At 34.2% G+C, this 21,127-nt stretch overlaps 1 protein-coding gene and 1 non-coding gene across 3 annotated transcripts in view; one reads left to right on the plus strand and one right to left on the minus strand.

Annotated features, from left to right (window-relative positions):
* Positions 1 to 21,127, plus strand: part of Brinp3 (BMP/retinoic acid inducible neural specific 3) — a 435,670-nt gene that overhangs the window by 110,456 nt on the left and 304,087 nt on the right. The window lies entirely within an intron of this gene.
* LOC125360272 lies at positions 13,581 to 13,711 on the minus strand. The gene has a single exon (XR_007212674.1). It is a non-coding gene; the product is annotated as a U8 small nucleolar RNA (small nucleolar RNA).

Genomic DNA, 21,127 nt, shown 5'->3' on the forward strand with positions numbered 1-21,127 from the left:
TAGCCAGCATTCTCCTAGACCTATCAGGAGCACATCTGAGATTTATCCTAGACAGTGTCCTTTCCTTTATAGTAAATCTCAGTAATCTCCAAGTCTTCGTCTACTGTCTGAATTAGTGATTCCTGTCTTCATTTTTATTTTATCCCCATCACTTCTAAGCAATCCCAGTATTGCATATTTATCAGCAACAGTCATAGTAGCTTCACACACAGTGTAAACCTTTCCTATTTATCTCTAAGAATTGGCAGAACAAGTTGCTTAGTTCGCTTTCATCAATGTCCATTGCAGCTGTTGGGCACCCTCTAGGTATTTTTTTTTTCACCTACTCTCCACTCATTCTGTGCCTTTCTCACATCTTCCCTCACATGTGCATGTGTATACACCATATGTGTAGTAAAGAATATAGGGTCCTCTAAATACTACATGACTAATTAAGGAGAGGTCCTTTGTTTCTTTATTTTTGGAGTTCTTTTCAGTTTGTATATTATTTTAAGTACATATGAGGTAGTGCTTGAGTTTTACTATTTGGTGCATTTCCTGAAAGACTGATCTTTTTTGGCTTCACTGTGTATTGGTATCTTGGATCTTGTTTGCTTTCTCATATGTCATTGCTATTTGATTCTAAGCAACTCAAGAGCAGTGGGGGAGAGATGAAAGAGAAAAAAAAAGGAAAAGATTATACTAAGAAAAAGGAAATAAATGTACATATCACCTGTCTTGGAAGAAAATATCTTATTGTTAATGTTCGTGGAGCTCATAAGACTTGTAGATTAGAATGATAATGTTCATCATTACAAAGGTTTAAAAAATGAAAGTGAGGGGGCTTAGGGAGAGGGAAGGTGGAAGAAAAATGTGGAAGGTATTAACAAGTATGACGAGAAATTTACTCAGTACCTTATGTATGTAAATGTAATCCCTCTGTATATCATCTTGACAATTATATGAGAGAATTAGCAGAATGATCTCTCACAAACCAAGTCTTACTTTTGCGATAACTTATCCAACTTTCTCATAAAAGACTGAAAATTATGAACACCTTAAGTATCTAGCCTATTAGGGGAGATTTTATGATATCTAATGTAGTAGATTTATTTCCTATCTTTATTAATTGATTATCCATTACTATTATTTTGCCAGTCCTGGACACTTGAACTGAGGGCGTCATGCTTGCTCAGCTTCTTTGCTCAATTGTTGCTTTTTCACTTGATCTATGCTTCAGCATGAAGATTTTGTGAATTGAATTGCTTGGAATTTTCCTCCTGGCTAGCTGTGTTCAAAATCTGCTGGGTGTCACCCTCCTGAGTACTAGAGTTACAAGTGTAAGGCACCAGTACCTACCTTAATGTATTAAATTTGTACTGTTGTCAAATTTTCACTAAGTTGCTTGCTTAAAACAATCAAAATTTACTATCTAATTCTGTAAGTCAGGAGTCTGAGCATGAGTAAAGTGAGTTTAGAGGATCACAGATTGAAATTAAAGTGTGATAGATGATGTTTTTCTTCCTGAGGCTTGTTTTTAAAGTTCACTTGACTCTTTTTCCTGGATCATGGTTCTGTCCTTAATTCCCAGATCCTTTCAGGTCTATTCTAGCTTATTCCCTCAAAAGCCTCTCAAGCATAAATTGTCCTTCTGTCAGGGTGGATCCAAGCTCTGAAAAGGACTGCCCAGTGTAATCTGAATATCTCACATAATCTTATAGTTGATTGTATCAAGGCAAACAGATTAATATATTAATAGCTTATCTACAAGGCTGGTATGATACCATACTGATAATTCTTTGTTGCATCAATGGATGAATCCAAAACCTTAGAAGTGCCAAAAGACAAAATTAAAGCAATTTAATTTTCCAAATTTAATTGACTTTAATTTTGATTTTAGTCCAGACCAATGTTTCATTCATACTATATTATAGGTGGAAAGGTAGAAATGGCAGAAAATACAGGTTAATTCCAAGTTATTTTCCTTTTGTATTTGTGGAAATAGGAGAATAGAACAATAAAATAACTGACTACTTAGCATTAATTTACCTCAAGTAAACACATTGAAGATTCAAAGAAGAAAGAACATCATTATAAAAATTGAAACTAGGCACTTTAGAAACTCACACAGTTATTTCTCATTTTCCTATTTTTTTTCTTATTTTTTTTCAAATTTTTATTATCAAACTGATGTACAGAGAGGTTACAGTTTCATATGTTAGGCATTGGATACATTTCTTGTACTCTTTGTTATCTTGTCCCTCATGCCCCCCTCCCTCCCCCCCTTTCCCTCCCCCCCCAGGTGTTCAGTTCATTTACACCAAACAGTTTTGCAAGTATTGCTTTTGTAGTTATTTCTCCTTTTTTACCCTGTGTCTCTCAAATTTGGTATTCCCTTTGAATTTCCTACTTCCAATACCAGTAAACACGGTTTCCAATATACTCAGATAAGATTACAGAGATAGTGTAGATACAAACATAGGAAGGTGATAAAAGAACATCATCAATAATAGAAACTACACATACACATAGGACGTTGAAAGTAGTTACAACTGTGATATAACAATTGTTTCCATAACATGGAGTTCATTTCACTTAGCATCATCTTATGTGTTCATAAGGGTATAGCTATTGGGCCTTGTGATGCTCTGCTATGGCTTGCCTAAACCTGTACTAATTATTCCCAATAAGGGAGACCATAGAGTCCATGTTTCTTTGGGTCTGGCTCACTTCACTTAGTATAACTTTTTCCAAGTCTTTCCATTTCCTTACAAATGGAACAATGTCATTCTTTCTGATAGAAACTTCTCTGATGAGGAAATGAGAATGGCCAATAGGCATATGAAAAAATGCTCTACATCACTGGCCATAAAGGAAATGCAAATCAAAACAACATTGAGATTCCATCTCACCCCAGCAAGAATGTCATATATCAAGAAAACTAATAATAACAATTGTTGGAGGGGATGTGGCCAAAAGGGAACCCTACTTCATTGTTGGTGGGAATGTAAACTGGTTCAGCCACTCTGGCAAGCAGTATGGAGATTCCTCAGAAGGCTCAATATAGAACTCCCCTATGACCCAGCAGCCCCACTGTTGGGTATCTATCCAAAAGCCCACAAACAAAATCACAGTAATGCCACCAGCACAACAATGTTCATCGCAGCACAATTTGTCATAGCGAGAATCTGGAACCAACCCAGATGCCCCTCCATAGATGAATGGATCAGGAAAATGTGGTACATATACACAATGGAATTTTATGCCTCATTTTCCTATTTTTTTCAGGAAATCAGTCAAACTTCATTGTCTCCATTTCATTATGTAAAAATTTAACATGGGTAACTTAATTTCAAAATTTGCATATGTGGGGGCCACGAACAGAAACCTAGGTCTAAACAATGATCATTCATTATTTTTATTGAGCAGAGTCCTTTTTTTCTGACTGTCTCTTACACCCTCTATTTTGGATATTCTGGGAAAATCCTCATATTTTTGTAAAGTAATATGTTCCTAAACTTGATTATATTAAGTTGATGGTGCTACTTGATGTGTCATGAAAAACTGAAGTGTGCATTCTTAGATTTCATTTGGTGAAGATGTACAGAAAAACAAAAACGAAAGAAAGCAGAAATACCAAGATTTTTTAAAAATTCTTATTCTTGATTATGGTCCTTTATTAGGCATACGTTTTATAAAATTTAAGTATATATTCCTAGATGTAATCTGATAAAGTCCAGAAAAAAACATATAACTGCCGAGATAAATGCTTTTATTTCATATATAACAATATAAGATAACTACCCCAAATAGAAAGATATACATATTGCATTACAGAGTATTATTGATGGTGATGAAATGTGTACAATTGAAACAAGGCATCCACAGGAAATTCTGCTCTAGAAAGGAATAGTTAAGGATCACAATTATGTTGTAAAATTAAAGAAAAAATACTTAGCCTAAAGAAACAGCCAGGCCCCAGTGGCTCACATGGATAATCCTAGCTACTCAGGAGGCTGAGATCTGAGGATTGTGGTTCAAGGACAGCCTGGGAAGGAACATCCAAAAGACTCTTATCTCCAATTAATCACAGAAATGCCTGGAAGTGACATTGTGGTTCAACTGTTAGTGTGGTAGCATCAAGCAAATGAAGCTCAGAGATTGTGCCCAGGTTCTGAGTTAAAACCACAGGCCCTGCAAAAAAAAAAAAAAAAAGTTAAATATAAATTTAAAATATGTTGACATATTTATATAAAATATGTTTATTTAAATTTATGATTATATTTTATATGTAAATATATGTATATAAATTATATAGATGGCAGGCTACTGTGGCTCATGACTTTAATTTGAGCTACTGAGGAAGATGAGAATTGAGGTTTGTGGTTCAAAACCAGATGGGGCAAGAAAGTCTGTGAGATTATATATATATATATATGTATATATGTATATATGTATACATGTATATACATGTATACATGTATATATATATACATATATATATATAATATGTTATCAATCTGAATTACAGAGAGGTTAAAGTTTCATACATTAGGCATTGGATACATTTCTTATACTCCTTGTTACCTCGTCACTCATTCACCCCTCCCCCCTTTCCCTTTCCCTTCCCCCCATGAGTTGTACAGTTGTTCAGTTCATTTTCACCAGTTTGTAAGTATTGCTTTTGTAGTTGTTTGTCTTTTTTTACCCTGTGTCTCTCGATTTTGGTATTCCCTTCCAATTTCCTGGTTCTAATACCAGTCAGTATACCAGGTTTCCAATATACTAAGATAAGATATAGAGGTAGTGTAGGTACAACCACAGGAAGGTCATACAGGAATATAATGAATAATAGAGGCTACAGTTACATATGGCACGCTGAAAGTAGCTATAACTGTGATATAACAATCGTTTCCATAACATGGAGTTCATATCACTTAGCATTAGCTTATGTGTTCATAAGGGTATAGCTATTGGGCTCCTGTGATCCTCTGCTGTGATTTGCCTAAACCTGTGCTAATTATTCCCTATAAGGGAGACCATAGAGTCCATATTTCTTTGGGTCTGGCTCACTTCACTAAGTATAATTTTTTCCAAGTCCTTCGATTTCCTTACAAATGGGGCAATGTCATTCTTTCTGATAGAGGCATAAAATTCCATTGTGTATATGTACCACATTTTCCTGATGCACTCATCTACTGAGGGTCATTTGGGTTGGTTCCAGATTCTAGCTATGACAAATTGTGCTGTGATGAACATTGTTGTCCTGGTAGCTTTAGTGTGGTTATATTTGTGGTCTTTTGGATAGATACCCAAAAGTGGGGTTCTTGGGTCATAGGGGAATTCTATGTTTCGCCTTTTGAGGAATCTCCATACTGCTTCCCAGAGTGGCTGAACCAGTTTACATTCCCACCAACAATGAAGTAGGGTTCCCTTTTGGCCACATCCCTCCAACAGTTGTTATTGTTAGTTTTCTTGATATAGGACATTCTTACTGCGGTGAGATGGAATCTCAATGTTGTTTTGATTTGCATTTCTTTTATGGCCAGTGATGTAGAGCACTTTTTCATATATCTCTTAGCCATTCTCATTTCCTCATCAGAGAAGTCTCTTTTTTTTTTTCTTCCAAATTTTTATTATCAAACTGATGTACAGAGAGGTTACAGTTTCATACTTTAGGCATTGGATACATTTCTGGTACTGTTTGTTACCTTGTCCCTCATATCCCCCTTCCTCCTCCCCCTTTCCCTTCACCCCCCTCCCGGAGGTGTTCAGTTCACTTACACCAAACAGTTTTGCAAGTATTGCTTTTGTAGTTGTTTGTCGTTTTTACCCTTTGTCTGTCAAATTGGTATTCGCTTTCAATTTCTTACTTCCAATACCAGTATACTAGCCCACTTGATGAGGGGGCTATTGGTTCTTTGTGGTTTTGTTTTGGAGGAAGGTAATTTTTTTAGTTCTGCATATATTTTAGAAATGAAGCCTTTGTCTGTTGAATGGCCGGTAAAGATCTTCTCCCAATCTGTGGGCTTTCTGCTTATCTTGCATGCTATGTCCTTTGCCCTGCAGAAGCTCTGTATTTTGATGTAGTCCCATTTATCCAACCTTTCTTTGATTTGTAGCCTTTCTTGGGTCTTTGTTAAGGAAGTTCTGTCCTGTGCCAAGGAGGCCAAGTGTTTCTCCTACTTCTTCCTTTAGTGTTTTCAGGTTGTCTGTTTTGATTTCCAGGTTTTTGATCTATTTGGAATTGATTTTGGTGCAGGGTGATATATAAGGTAAACTACTCAGAAAAAGCCAGGAGTGGCACAGTGGCTCAAATAGTAGCATGATAACCTTGATCAAAAGAAGCTCAGGAAGAGCACTTGAGCCTAGATTTCAAGCCCCAGGACTTACAAAACATAAACATGAAATAACAAAATATTTTGTGTTCTTTGTTTCCTATTTGGCATTTACACTGTCACATATACTGCAAGAGCCTGCTGGCTAAAGTCTGTGTTTCATTCATCTTTGTATCTACAGGACTGGCAGATTGCTGATTAAGTAAACACCAAACAATGTTTATTACTTTGATGTGATTGGTTGAAACAAATACAAAATGTAAAATAGTGTTCACAAAATTAAGATATGTACACATGGGTTGTCATATGCTACGCCTACTATGCAAGGCTATGTCCAATTTTCTTGTAGATATTTTACAGCACGATGAAATCTGTGAATGGATATATAAATAGAAGTTCATTTTTGGAAACAGGACAGATTCAGCTACTTTTTCTGTGCCCCTTCTAAGGAGCAGCCACTTTTCCATCTTTAAAATACTTCCCAATCTGCCTAGTGTGGTTTCTATATTAGCCCAATATTCTTAAGTGAGCCAAATTTCTTGCTATTTTAAAAAATTTAACTATCCTTAGTCTTAATCTATGCATGTTTGTTACAACCAAGTCACCTTTATTCACATCTTAAGAGGAACTGTTGCTCTCAGAATCTGAACTAGGTAGAGAAGTAGTCCAGTTAGTAAGCAAAAACTAGTTCAGAGAGTGAAATTGGATAATTCATTAATGAGTTATGAATAAGATTAGATAATTCATTTGTTGTGTTATATAGTTGTGTTCTTTTTGCCTAACTATAAAAGCTATTGATTTTTTTTGCTATGAGCTCCATGAATTTTTGTTGTCAGGAGGAATATATTTTTTCACTTAAATTATTTCAGCAGGATATACAAGCAATACAAAATAATTAGTGAATTTTTGTGAATTTCCTTATTTTTCCCAAAATTAAACATATAAGGAATGTCATTTATGTCTATTAGACAACAATAATTTGTATAAATGTAAAAGAGGTATAACATATTGCTTACAAAATAAAAACTTCTGATTGTAAATATTCATTCATTGATTTAACACACATTAGTTGAAAGTCATATTTGTATTGCAATGTATGCATATGTATGTTTGTATGAATTGTCACTTTAAATATTGTCACTGTATGCTAGAAAGTACATTTAACATTTTAAATAGAAGCCAGGCATTAGTGGCTCACAGTTGTAATCCTAGCTATTGAGAAGGCTGAGATCTGAGAATCACAGTTTGAAGCCAGCCAGGACATGAAAGGTCCATGAAACTCTTATCCCCAACAAACTACTCATAAAACTGGAAGAGGCGTTTTGGCTCAAGTGGTAGAGGACTAACCTTGAGCTGAAGAGCTAAGGGATAGCTCCCAAGCCCAGAGTTCAAACCCCATGATCTACCAATATTAAATAAATTAAAAAAAGCATTGACACTCTCTATTCCACTGTGATAATTATAGTGGAGTTGTAGAACACCTCCAAAATAAGTTCTAACTGCCAAATAGTGAAGTGCTCTAATTCTTTCTAGAGACAAATTATTTATGCCATTTTCCTCTTTTCGTCAAAAACTGTATCTATGACATTCTGACTGTTTTCATTTTCCATTGGTGCTTTTCTTTTTTTTCAACAAAAATCAGAATTTATTTCCTCTGAAAGCATTCTTTCTTCTCCTCTAGAATAGTGCCCAGCAATATTGGCCTTCAGTAATCATTTATTAAATTTTGACTGAATGTCTTAAGCATAACTACCTTCTATTATACTTTTTGTAATATGGGAATTGTGAAGTCAGGGCCTTAGTTTGCCAGCCTTTGGTGTTTAGAGTAGCTAGCATGTTCCTTCAATAAACCCTGAGTTTTCTTCATTACCAATTAATTAAAGAGTTAGTATTTTGTTAGTAAATTTCCATTGCTACTTAGCTCTCTGGCATCTAATCTTGGCTTCCACCTCTCTTGAGACTGTTATTTTCAGACAAAGGAGGCCAGGTGTCAATGGAAAGTGCCACTATGGCTGACTTTTATGATCATTCTTCCATACTTGTCATCAAAAACACACTTTACTGAATATGTTGCCTGAAATTTCATCATGACTTCTGGTTTTTATTTCATTTCCTTCTCTTTATATATCATTAAAGGTTGTGCCCTTGCTCCCACCTTTTTCTTAAATGGCTAGGTGATTCAGTATGTTCTCAAAATGTCCCCTTTCTCCCAAACATGTCTGTTATTACTATCATATATTAGTGATTTGACATCAAGTTGAATTGAATTAGAAATATTTAAAATCTACCTCCTCTTTCTTCCTTCCTTTTGTTCCCTATTTTGGGATGCCCCTCAAGCCAGACATTTCAAGTTGTCTCTTCTGTTTTGTGGTTTTTATTTCAATTGAGATTCAAATGGCACCTATGCAAGAAAGAAAATAAAATAACATGCCATTTATCATTCAAGTTTCTTCATTCTCATTTTGTATATTCTTATCAATTTTTAAATGAAAATATGTTGTCATATGGCTGTCATGTGACAGGACATGTAAAAAGTCCTATAATGTTTACTTTGTAGTTGGCATTGAGGACAAAATGGCCATTCTACATAGCATGTCTTCAGGCCCAGGATTTATAAACTACTGTTGACTCCAATTCTGAGCATTTTTTAAACTATGGTCCTACCACCTATCAGTATAAGTATTCATTGCCTTTGCTGATATGGTATGTGCTAATGCTATGCTAGATCAGAGCATCACATTACTTTTACTCTTATGTAAAATATATTTCATTAGTATATTACTACATGAACATTGTCTCTAGAATTCAAAGTTTTTATTGATAGCTCTGTCTCAGTCTATCCACAATCGAACTCCAGTTCCTTTTTACAGCACTTTCTTTCTGTGATTCCTATTTCTCACACAGATTCCATCAAGGTGATGAGTATGTTTCAAATAAAATAGTTGCTCATTATTTGCTGTGAAGATTTTTCCATCCATACTCTTGAACAGTCTCCCACATCTTTCCCCTCCCTTAAAATGACTTTCATTGCTTCTCACTTATTGAAAAAATCAGATTTCATGTATTTAGGACACATTCAATAAATAAAAACATATCAATCATCCTTGTTTTGCTCCTTTAGTAATGTATAAAATAATTGCTACATTAAACGGTGATTCTGTCTTTTCTTTATGCATGGTACATTCACATGTATATCATAGGGAGGGTATGGGGAAGGTAAAGAACTCAAAGAAAAAGGATAAAATGGTGCAGCAGTGGAGCTCACTGCTCACAAATGACAGTGAACTGTACAACTTGTGAGTAGAGATGGGAGTGAGGGACTAGGAGAGAGTGAAAGAACAATAAAAAACTGATTTATTGATTTCTCCATTTTTTTCTCTCGATTATGAATTCACTTGAAATAATCTGAGAAGGAAACAGTTTATTTATTATCAAACTCTAGTTTAGATTGTATTACTTGGCTACATTTAAAAGCAAGAAAGTTAAAGATAGGATTAATTGCAATCCCATGCACATGCTTCCCACTAAGGTAATAAAGAGCCTTATTATAAATAAAATCCATGTCATTAACTTTGAATTTCCCCTTTTTAGATTGTAAACTAGTAACACATTCTTATTATATATACAAATTCACAATTTTAAGAAGGTAATCTATATAATCTGGAAATAATGCTAATAACTCATTCTCAAATTTAAACTTTAATGTATATTTTCTAGAAATGCTCATGCTAAGCTCAGTTTTGCTTTGTTTTCATTGAATGTGAAAGAGTTTACTCAGACAAATCTATCTGCACAACAAAGTCAGAGGTATATAGTCCATATGCTGTCATTTGTTGCACCATTTCAGCTTTCTCTCTGTTTACCAAATTCCTGGAGATAATCTCGTTAAAAAACTACAGCTGTTCTCAATTAGTACCCAGATATTCCCTTTAAAAACTTAAGAATTGTTTACCAAGGTACTGGAGATAATCCCTTTAACAACCTACTTATAAACTACCAACAGTATTCATTTGAAATATCCAGTCTTCTGGTTTAGACAGCAATTATGAAATTGCCCTAATTACAGAGAACATTAGTAGCTAGCTTAATTAGAGCATCACAAAGACTTTGGAAGGACAACTCTTTCAAAGTTGACTATTACTGATTATTGAATATCTGTCATAGATGTAAATTGCCTTTGAAAGAGTCTGAATACAAAGAGCAAACCAATATGCTACTTAAGAGTTCAATTACACAGTGGAAAAAAACAATGACTTAAAAATTATGTTTTAACTTTAAATATGTAATTATTTATGGCTTGAAGTGTGTCTTTTGATGAAAAAAATGTTTTGTGTCTTTAGCCAAACAAGAACATGTGTGCCACATACACATGTGGCAGACTGAGCCTCCCTTTAGTAATTGTCTTTCTTCATATTCTGTATGTACAATATCATTAAGTGTCTTCTGAGGTACTCATGAAAATCTTTGAGTGCTAAACACGAGAGTTTTGTTTTCTCCTTTAATTTTTAAGGATAACTTTGTTTAATATAGTGATGTTGGTTGGTAGTGGCTTCCTTTGAGAGCTGAAATATATTATTAGCTACTTTTTGCTTTTTGATGATTCTACCGAGAGGCCTGAGGTCTGATAAGAGGCTGATAGTAATAAGTTAGCAAATTTATTTTCTTCCATCATTAGCTTTCAATATTCTTTCTTAGTTCTGTAGTCTTGGTACTTTAATGATAATGTGATCTATCCAGTTTCAGGAGTTTAAAAAATAGCTCATAATGAGCCCCGACAAGAAATACATCTTGCTCACCCATTTTATACTTTTTGCCTTTTGATGTATATGATTATCCATTTGTTTTGATTTTAGGTACTAAATGTCTGGTGATTTGTCATAAAGGCAAAAGTAAACACATAAAATTAGGATCAACTGCTGTCTGCACATATTTGTAATACTATTCCATAAAGACTGAATGGATAAGTTGCATAAAATAATTTCCAACCCTATACATGTGTGGCTACAGGCAACAAAAGGCAGTACAATTTTCTGGGCTTTGCTATATTCAGATAGCAAAGACAGTAAGCAGATACTCATCATCCATTCTTAAAAAATATTAGAGCATCTCAAGTTGTTGTGAAAGGTAGGCATGAAGCTGAAGATAACTAAAGCAACTAATCATGGTGTGTGTATTTCAAAGAGCAACATAATTTAATTAGAATTCCACACAGTTCATAAAATTAGGAGAAAAGTATTTTGTTATGGTAATAATAGATAAAAGGATTTAATTTTTGTCTGCTTAAGAAAGAGTGTGGGGCTAGGAATATGGCCTAGTGGCAAGCGTGCTTGCCTCCTACACATGAAGCTCTTGGTTTGATTCCCCAGCACCACATATATGGAAAACGGCCAAAAGGGGTGCTGTGGCTCAGGTGGTAGAGTGCTAGCCTTGAGCAGGAAGAAGCCAGGGGTGGTGCTCAGGCCTTGAGTCTAAGGCCCAGAACTGGCCAAAAAAAAAAAAAAAAGACAAAAAAAAGAAAGAGTGTGAATACACTAACTTTGATTGTGTACCACTAATTGAACAAGCATTCAGCAACCAAATAAAGTGCCCTTATGTTTACATGAGATACATATACCCACAAACATAAATTTAAAAGGTAAAATGGCAAACAGATTAAAATGATTATGAATAAGTTCTTGGTTTGGATAGTTTTCTGTATGTTTTCTTTGAAAGAGGATTTTTTTCACTATGAAGACTGAAAAGCAGGAATCTGAGACAGAGAGAGCAATTGAGGAAAAGTGTCTAATCAGTAAACAATATAATATTTGCGAAATATAGAAGGAATAGTTGTGTGACTTACCATTATTATACGGGGTCTTTTTTGGACAATTCCTTTATAAACTGAAAGGATTTTTCTGAATCTTAGTTCTAAGAATAGCCAATTAATATATATATATATATATATGAATATAAGAAAACAGGAAATATTAACATAGGAAGGAATAATAACACTATATGTTTTTGAACTAGCACAGTAGCAAGTATATTGAATGAATTGTATTTGCTATGCCATATATTACATTTTCTTCATTAGTTAATGGGCACTTAGTTTGTTTCTATTTTTGTGCTGCAAAAAACATGAGCTTTCACATGTATCTTTATTTTATTGCCTTTGAGTTTATACCCAGCATTGGGATTGATGGATCATATGGAAGTTCCATTCTGGGTTTTTAAACATTTATTTATTGTTATTATCCTTAAGAAATTCTACAAAGATTTGCCATTTAATAAAACTATTTATGAATACAATGCACCGTGTTCAATGCCACTGTTTTTGATGTTCTCACCCACCCCTCCCTTCCTTATACTTTCCCTCACTATTTTTAATTTTATGGAATATATATTGAATTCTTATTTATTTATTTTTTATTTTTATTTATTTATTTTTGCCTCTTCCAGTTTGCTGGTGGTTATTTGGAGATAAGTCTCAGGGACTTTGCTGCCAGGGCTGGCTTTGAACCCCAATCCTCAAGTTTTAGTCTCCTGAGTAGGTAGGATTACAGGTGTGAGCCACCAGCACCTGGCTTCATTTAATTTTTAATAATGGCTATGCTAAGCAATGGGTCCAGCGTTCCCAATTACAGTAGGAGCACTTCACTAGGTGAGATGCAAGGCAGACTGTAATTGGATTAAGCCAGCAAAATCCTCCCTCTGGTCTACCCCACACTCCAACCACTCCAAGACCTCACTCAAATTGCGCTTCTAGAATCAATACACTCTTCCAGCCACCTAGCAAATGAATCGGTCACATAGTACCTTAAATCTTTTTTTGTAGCACTAATCACAATGTGCATGATTAAATTACTTTGGATCCTCTGGGAAATGTTCCTCTTAGCCATAAGATCTGAGGTTGCTAAACAGATGTGTCCTAGCCACTTCTATTCCCTCAAGTATGACAGTGCCTTGCATAAAACAGGGCTACAGGCTAAAGAAGAGAAACTGCCATTGAAGATCAGAGAATCTATGTGTCTGTAAAACATCAGCAGAAGGAATCTCAGATTTCTGCTTTTTTTGTCAAACTATCTTGGGTCCCACCATTTAGGGCAGAACATTTCCCCAACATACACTGAACTTTAGAGAAACTGAGACACATAGATAAGCTTAACCCATGCAAAGCAAAACTTCGCAAGAAAAGAATTTAGCAACACTGGCGCACTGAGCAGCAGCAGTCAGCACGCTAAGTCTAACAGTTAGTATTCTGGAAAACTGGGATCCTCAGGAAGAATCAGATAGGAGCAACAGGGTGTTCAAAGTCCCAGGCCACGTGGAGACCTTAATCACAAGTCATGAGATCTCCAATCATCATGTTCTATCTGCCCTTCCGAAGAAAGAACAGGTAAGGATTATCCTGACGATCTACATTGAATTCTTGACTGCATTTTCCCCTCTTCTTCTCTTCAGTAGTCTACTCTTTTCCCTTTAACTTTGCCCCCATCTTTTAAGTTGCTACTTCCTGGTATCTGTTTTGTTGAACTTTGCTCCTCTAAGGAATTACAATATTTGAGGTGTCCTTTGAATCTTCCATATTTCAGAATTTGAGGAAACTTCTCCAGTGTTTGTATGAATATGAATATGAATATTCCAACAAACACTGTAGGAAACTTCCATTCTTATACTAAAATAAAAGAGAAGATGTTGCTAAAATTTAAGCTGAATAGTAGGATCATCAAGACTATTACTTTTAATGATCACTGGCTTTTATCAATTTATGGAAGAGATATATGAGGTTAAATAGTATAAAAATATCAAGAAAAAATCTCAAGAGATATCAGTTTGATAATAAAAATTAGAGGAAAAAAAAAAAGAAAAAAAAAATCTCAAGAGGTATTGGCCGAGGAGAAAGTGAATGAGATAGTGTGAAAGAGTAAAAGAAAGAGGAGGGGACAAGAGAAAGAAAGAGGACATTTTAGAATATGTAGGATATTTTAGAATCAGAAGAAATATTTAGTGGTTTGTTAGGAATATGCAGTGAGTAAATGGCAAGGCATCTAAATAAAGAAAATATTTTCTTAAGAACAGAATACAAAAGAAATGAATCAGTAAAAATTAGATTATAAAATGTTATTCCATTTTTTCTATATTAGTATTTTGTTTCTATATTTTGAAGATCATATCTGTATGTATGTTCACTCAGCATTGGCATCTTTTAAAGTCAGACTCTCTGGTAGATGCTAAAGTTTGTCATATATATAATGTATGTCATAATATGCATATATATGTATGACATACAATGGATTTTATCTCATTCATCATGAAGAATAATACTATGTTATTTGGTGGAAAATGAAAAATAAATGTCTAATAAGTTAGGGCCTGAGAAACTATAAATGCATGCATTCCTTTATATGGTGGTTAGATTTAAATTACAAATATGTGTGTAAACATTCACAAGGTAATATGAATATATGTATATGTATATATATTTGAAGTGTGAAAGGGAAGGAGCCAAATATTGTAATTCCTTTGAATAACCTATTTACAGATTAACAAAATGAATAGAAGGACACTGGTGCATGTTTTCATGGTGGGTGTGGTTAATGATAGAGGAGGAAAATGAATGGAGAGAGAGGATTGGAGATGCAGACATAATAGTGTACATACCCAAAAATGGAACTAGGTAACTTGAGGTTTGGGAGATATATGGAATAGAAAATGTAAAAGGGGTGACACCAATCCATAAGCAATATACTAATAAACTAACATATTAAATTAAGACATTTTATACAACTGATTAAAGATTATAACAAAATAAAATAACAAAATATCTTAACAAAATCAAATTAAAGAAAAAGATGCCATGCTTAGTCTCAAAGTGAATTGATCCTCAGTGACCCGGGTGTCGGGAAGTGTTTTTCATTTTCCTTTCCATAACATTTTGAGCTAAATGATTCTTTGTTCTGCAAATGTCCTGTGGAATCCCTGATCTCTGACTACTAAATGCCAGTATCACTCCTTTCTCCACTGTTGATTATCAACCATTGGTTTTGGTTTTCAAGCAGTTAACACTATTAAAAATCTGCAAACCATGCCTGTAAAGAAAGAATGAGGACAGACAAACAGAAAATTATTCATTAGTGATATTAACTTAAGCTTCTTGTGAGAAGGTAGAAGTGCAACCGAGCCAAAATGAGAATCTGGTCATCTGTTGAGAAGCAGGACAATGCAATAGAGAAATGAGATATCAGCAGCCAGGATTCAGTCTGAAGGCTACTAATATGGAAAAAAAAAAAAAAATTGGATGTTAATAGTGGGCAGCCACTGAAGGATTCAAGATGTATTAGGATATGACCTGATTTGTGCTGTAGAAAATACATTTAAGTCAAGGTTATATAAAGGATATGAAACACATGTTTGACCTCATTAAACTGAGGTAATCGATTGGGGACAATGGGACAGACTTCAGAGATAGCTACATGTGTAACACACAGGATTTGGTGACAAGCTAGAGAATGCAGGAAACTGACAGAATGTTAAAGTTTCCAGACAAGGTGACCAAATGGTTTATGAGGTGTCATCCATTTTCTTTTAAAAGGGAAGGAAAGGTGAATAATTGCAGGAACACAAGATAATTTTCACACAAAAGTACATAGTAGAAAAAAAAGAGAATAAAAATATTGTGATAGTCCATTTCATTCAAATATATTTTGCCATATTGTATTAATTTAAAGATGAACAAAATCAAAGAGTGTAATTCTGAGTAAGGCATCACGATCATTATCAACATGAACAATTGTCACATTTTTTGGCCAGTCCTGGGGCTTGGACTCAGGGCCTGAGCACTGTCCCTGGCTTCCTTTTGCTCAAGGCTAGCACTCTGCCACTTGAGCCACAGCGCCACTTCTGGCCGTTTTCTGTATATGTGGTGCTGGGGAATCGAACCCAGGGCCTCATGTATATGAGGCAGGCACTGTTGCCATTAAGCCATATCCCCAGCCCCAATTGTCACATTTTAATCAAAGCAAATTGTGAGGAATGAGCTTGCTGACACACACCCAGCTTTATCTCTCTCTCAAACTCCTTACCATTATATAGCCTCTAATCAGGATGGTGTTCATAATGAATTATTGGCTTAAATATGATTTTGTCTATGCTATAAACCTTATCAAGGAATGTAGTAATGTAGCAATCTTTGGCTCTTTCTCCTTATTTGGGAAATTTTATATTAGTGATTATAAGCAATTTTATTCGTACATGTCTACAGCTTTCGCCTAGCCTTATAAAAGAATTCTCTCATTAGGAACAACCCCACAAATTTAAAATGTGTAATATATTTAAAACTATTTGGTAAAAAGCTTGTCTGCATTGTTTTGGCTAAAAATAGTACTGAATTTAGTACTTTTTCTTCAGTAAATAAAGATTATTTTTCATGAATACATGAAGAACCAAATAAATACATGAATCCTATTTGTTTTTGGTTAGTTTTGTTGTTGTTGTTGTTGTTGTTGTCAATAATGGGTCTTGAAATCTGGGTCTATGCACTGTCCCTGAGCTTATCAGCTGGTGCTCTATCACTTGAAACACAGCACCACTTCTAGTTTTCTGGTGGTTAATTGGAGATAAGAGTCTCATGGGCTTTTCTTCCCTGGCTGGCTTTGAACCCAATCCTCAGATCTCAGCCTCCTGAGTAGCTAGGATTACAGGCATGAGCCGGTGGCATCTAGCTGAATGTTTTGTATGTAATATAAGAATTTAAACTCATGTCCTTGATAGGCAGTTGTTCTACCACTTAAGGCATATCGTTAGCTTTGCTTTTTTTGTGTTAGTTTGTGTTGTTTTCTCCTTATTCTTGAGGTAGTGTCTCATGAACTTTTCTTCCTGGGATCCTTTCAAACAAAAATTCTTGAGAACTCAGCCTTCTGTGATTAGGATCAACAACAAATACATTGCTTAGACATTGATGCCTTGCTTAATTTATCATTTTTAGAGTAAGAACCGCCCATGTGTTTGATAGATATCATGAAAGTCACTTACCCACAGACTTCTAATAGTCCTAGCTTCAAACTATATCATGCTTGTGTGTGTGTATGTGTGTGTGTGTGTGTGTGTGTGTGTGTAAAAGAATGGTAAATAAGAATAACTCTCTCTGTATATTTATCCTTAACCAAAAATCCATGCTGGATTTCATCTTTTGAATCTTTCTTTGGAAGATGGTCGGGGGTGATGTAGTAAAGATTTCAGAATAAGATAAAATGGGACAATACACAAATTAGACTAAAAAGTTTTGAGGCAATACTTAAATACATGTCATTTAAAACAGCTGTAGGTCACTTTTCACTGTAAGACAATAAATTAAAATGGGTTTTCTCTGAGTAAAATCTTAAATCTGTATTTTTCAACAATTCAAGTTAATTATTTATGTTCTCTATAATATTTAGGTTGAAATGGATGTTCTGTGGGAAAATCCTTCTTTGAGTGCTATAATCATACCTTTGCAGAATATTTAGCATCTATGGACCAACTAAGTGACTCTAGTAGTCCCTGCTGAGCCTTTGACATTTGGCAATATTTCCATGCTTTTCTAAGTTTCCTCAAGGGAATGAGATCATCTAAGGAAATATTCCAATTTGCCATTCCCTGAGAATGGTAATTAACCACATTTTCATAGTCTAGAACAAAGTTTCTTCAGCTAATGTGGTACATGAACTATAGGTATATGTACAGAGAGAGGTAGATTGATATAGATCCAGAGAGAGAGAGAGAGAGAGAGAGAGAGAGAGAGAGAGAGAGAGAGAGAGAGAGAGAGTCAGATGGAGGCAGAGCGACAGAGACAGAATCAAGAATTAGAGAAATGGTAAAAAAAAAAAAATGGACCTAAGAACTTGCAAGGTATAACTTACTTCATAAAAAAGATTCTGACCTCAGAACTCAATTATTTGGAAATGGCTGCATTTCTGTTCAGATTTCTTAGTTCATTGCAAAAGGTTTTGAGAATGATCAAATACAATTTATTGGGTGAACTCACACAAAGAAGACACTCCATTCAATTTACTGAGTTTAAAACACATGACCCAAACTTCTATAAGGTCTTTCATCCAAAAGGACTAAGGACATAGTATCTCCCTTCAAGGTAAAATAAGCCAGAATTTTCTTGTACTTTCTCAGTTTTAGGTGTTAGTACTCTATGTCTTGAAGTTTTTCTGAATGAGATTGCTTGTATTTTATTTATAAAGTACACCCTAGCCTTTCCCTCTTAAATGCTGTTGAAAACTATAAAAAGAGAAATGGTAAGGGTTAGGAACTAGGTACACATCTTTGATTTATTTATCCAGTTTGGTCCATTTTCATTATTAAATATTATTGTTTTAAGATGGCTTCTAGCTGTGATTTCATTTCAATCATCTATAGACATTTTTAATTGAAAAAAAAAACTATTTCTTTAGCTACATTGCAATCTACTCTTAAAGTTGAATATTTTCTCTCATTAGGTCACTTCCTATATTGGTGACTGAAAATAAAAAAAAAAAATAAATCAAGCAAGTTCTACTCTGGGATCCAATGACAAAGTATTATTTGCATATTCCAGTACTAAAGCTGTAACTTCCTCTGGCCTTGTGCTATTGGATAGAATTCTTGCCCCAACTGGAGTACCATCACTTGAATCATAACTTCAGTTTAGTATATTGGTGGTTAATTGGAGATAAAATATCACAGTCTTTTCTACCTAGGCTGCCTTCTAAATGTAAAGTATCTATGTTAATAGTTATGAGCCACAAGCACCTGTCTCAAACGTAACACTCTTAAGCAAAATTATGAACCCACCCTACTTTGTCAGTTGGTAAAAATGAGATATTTTGATAAAAAAACAAATATTTGTGAGCACTTCAGTAAAATATTGATTAGGTTTTTACATTTAGTTATAGTAATATGAATGTGAATGCTAAACAATATATGCTTTATTTCTTTCATATTTCAAAAGAATTGAAGGTATGTTTTGAATACCTATACTAGTCACAGGTGAGATTTTTACAAATATTTTTCTGTTTGTTTTTTGTTTGTTTGTTTTAACAATTGAGTCTAGAGTATTGTTTACACTGGGAAAATGTTCTACAGCACAAGATATGCCTCCTCAGTCCTTTTCTTTGTTTCTGGTTTTAGAGACAGGATCTCAATATATTTTGTATAGGCTGGCCATGAAACCATGATTGTTAGCTTTTGTCTTCCACATAGCTGGGATTATAATTTTTTTCATATTTTATACTATATATTTTATTCTTTGTTGAATGATATTTATCAAGGCTGGAAGATATTTGGTAATTATTTCCAATGGTAACAAACAGTATAAGAAATGTATCCAAGGCCTAGCATATGAAACAGTAACCTCTGTGTACAACACTTTGACAATAAATAAGAAAATATAAATAAATAAAGCCTTCAAAAATTGATCTTGTGTAAATTAATAGGCTACTATTCTCAAATTTCTGTTTGGGGATACAGATGACAAGTTGTGTACTTTAAAGCTTTTTATTCTCAATATGATTACCATTTTGTGCCCAAGTCAGTAATTTTCATGACAGATGTCCAAGTTAAGTATATCTGTTTTAGCATAATTTTTCTAAAATTGACTTCACATTTCACACAAGTTTGCTTGTTTTATAATTTTAATAGTAAATTGTTCTTAGCTTAATTTTGATGTAAAGTCATGTATTTTACTAACAATACTAATAAAATTTTATTTCCAAAATATGGATTTAAAGATCAAAACAAGAAAGAAGAAGGAAGTTATATAAGAATTCCTGAATCCATATTGGTGATTCTAATACCAGATATTATTTCCATTCTGAGCTGTGATAGACTTCTTTATTTCATGGGAAAAAAGACAGTTTTTGAATTTTCTAAGTGTAATGAATTTAGAGTGTATTGAGTTCTTCTTGATAGAAAATTGACTTTCTTCTTCTGGACTGATTAATATTCATACCTGAAGAATGAATGGCATAGAGACAAAAACTTTTGCCAAAGTCCATTACATAGCTGAAAGTTGACATTGGCATGATTTTTTAGTTGATAAGTCATACAAACAAGCACTATTATTAAAATAATGTTAGCATAGATGGATTTAACAAAATGATGTGTGATACATACCATAAGTAAAAATCACTAAGTATTTATGACAGTTTTTGACAATAGTTTGTGTGTATTTATTACAAAATTCTTAGTTACTTATATAATACTGAAAGTTTTTTCTACTTTCCCTTTTAATAAACAAATATGGGCACTGTTCCTGAGCTGCTTTTGCTTAAGGCAAGAGCTCTACTGCTTGAGCCACAGTGCCACTTGCTGCTTTTTTTTTGAGTAGTTTATGGAGGTAAGGGTCTCACACTGTTTCCTGCCTAGGCTGGTTTCAAAACTGAATCCTCAGATCTTTGCCTCCTGAGTAGCAAGGATTATCGGTGTGAATCACTGGTTAAATGGATATGTCTTTAAAGATTCTATAGTAAGAATGTAATTTGAGTTTATATGACCTTAAGATCATCAAGATTGTAACAGTAAAATATAATGGTAACTTGATCAAATATTTGAACATTATCCTTGACAGGCAATAATTTTATACTATGCTGATTATTGATTATTATCATCATTGGGCTGGAGTATTTGTTAGATTAAACTTTTCATTTAGCTAAGCAATTTACTCATGACATTGTCAGTGAACATTTGACATTATGCATATTTTTTCCTTTGTGGTCTGACTCTTATCAGCTTGATGAAATGAATAGGAGAGGAAATCATAATTATGAGACAAAATATTATCTGTAGATATCAGGAAGGTAATATCC

Source organism: Perognathus longimembris, chromosome 11 (genome assembly GCF_023159225.1).
Source record: "Perognathus longimembris pacificus isolate PPM17 chromosome 11, ASM2315922v1, whole genome shotgun sequence".
Taxonomy (NCBI): domain Eukaryota; kingdom Metazoa; phylum Chordata; class Mammalia; order Rodentia; family Heteromyidae; genus Perognathus; species Perognathus longimembris.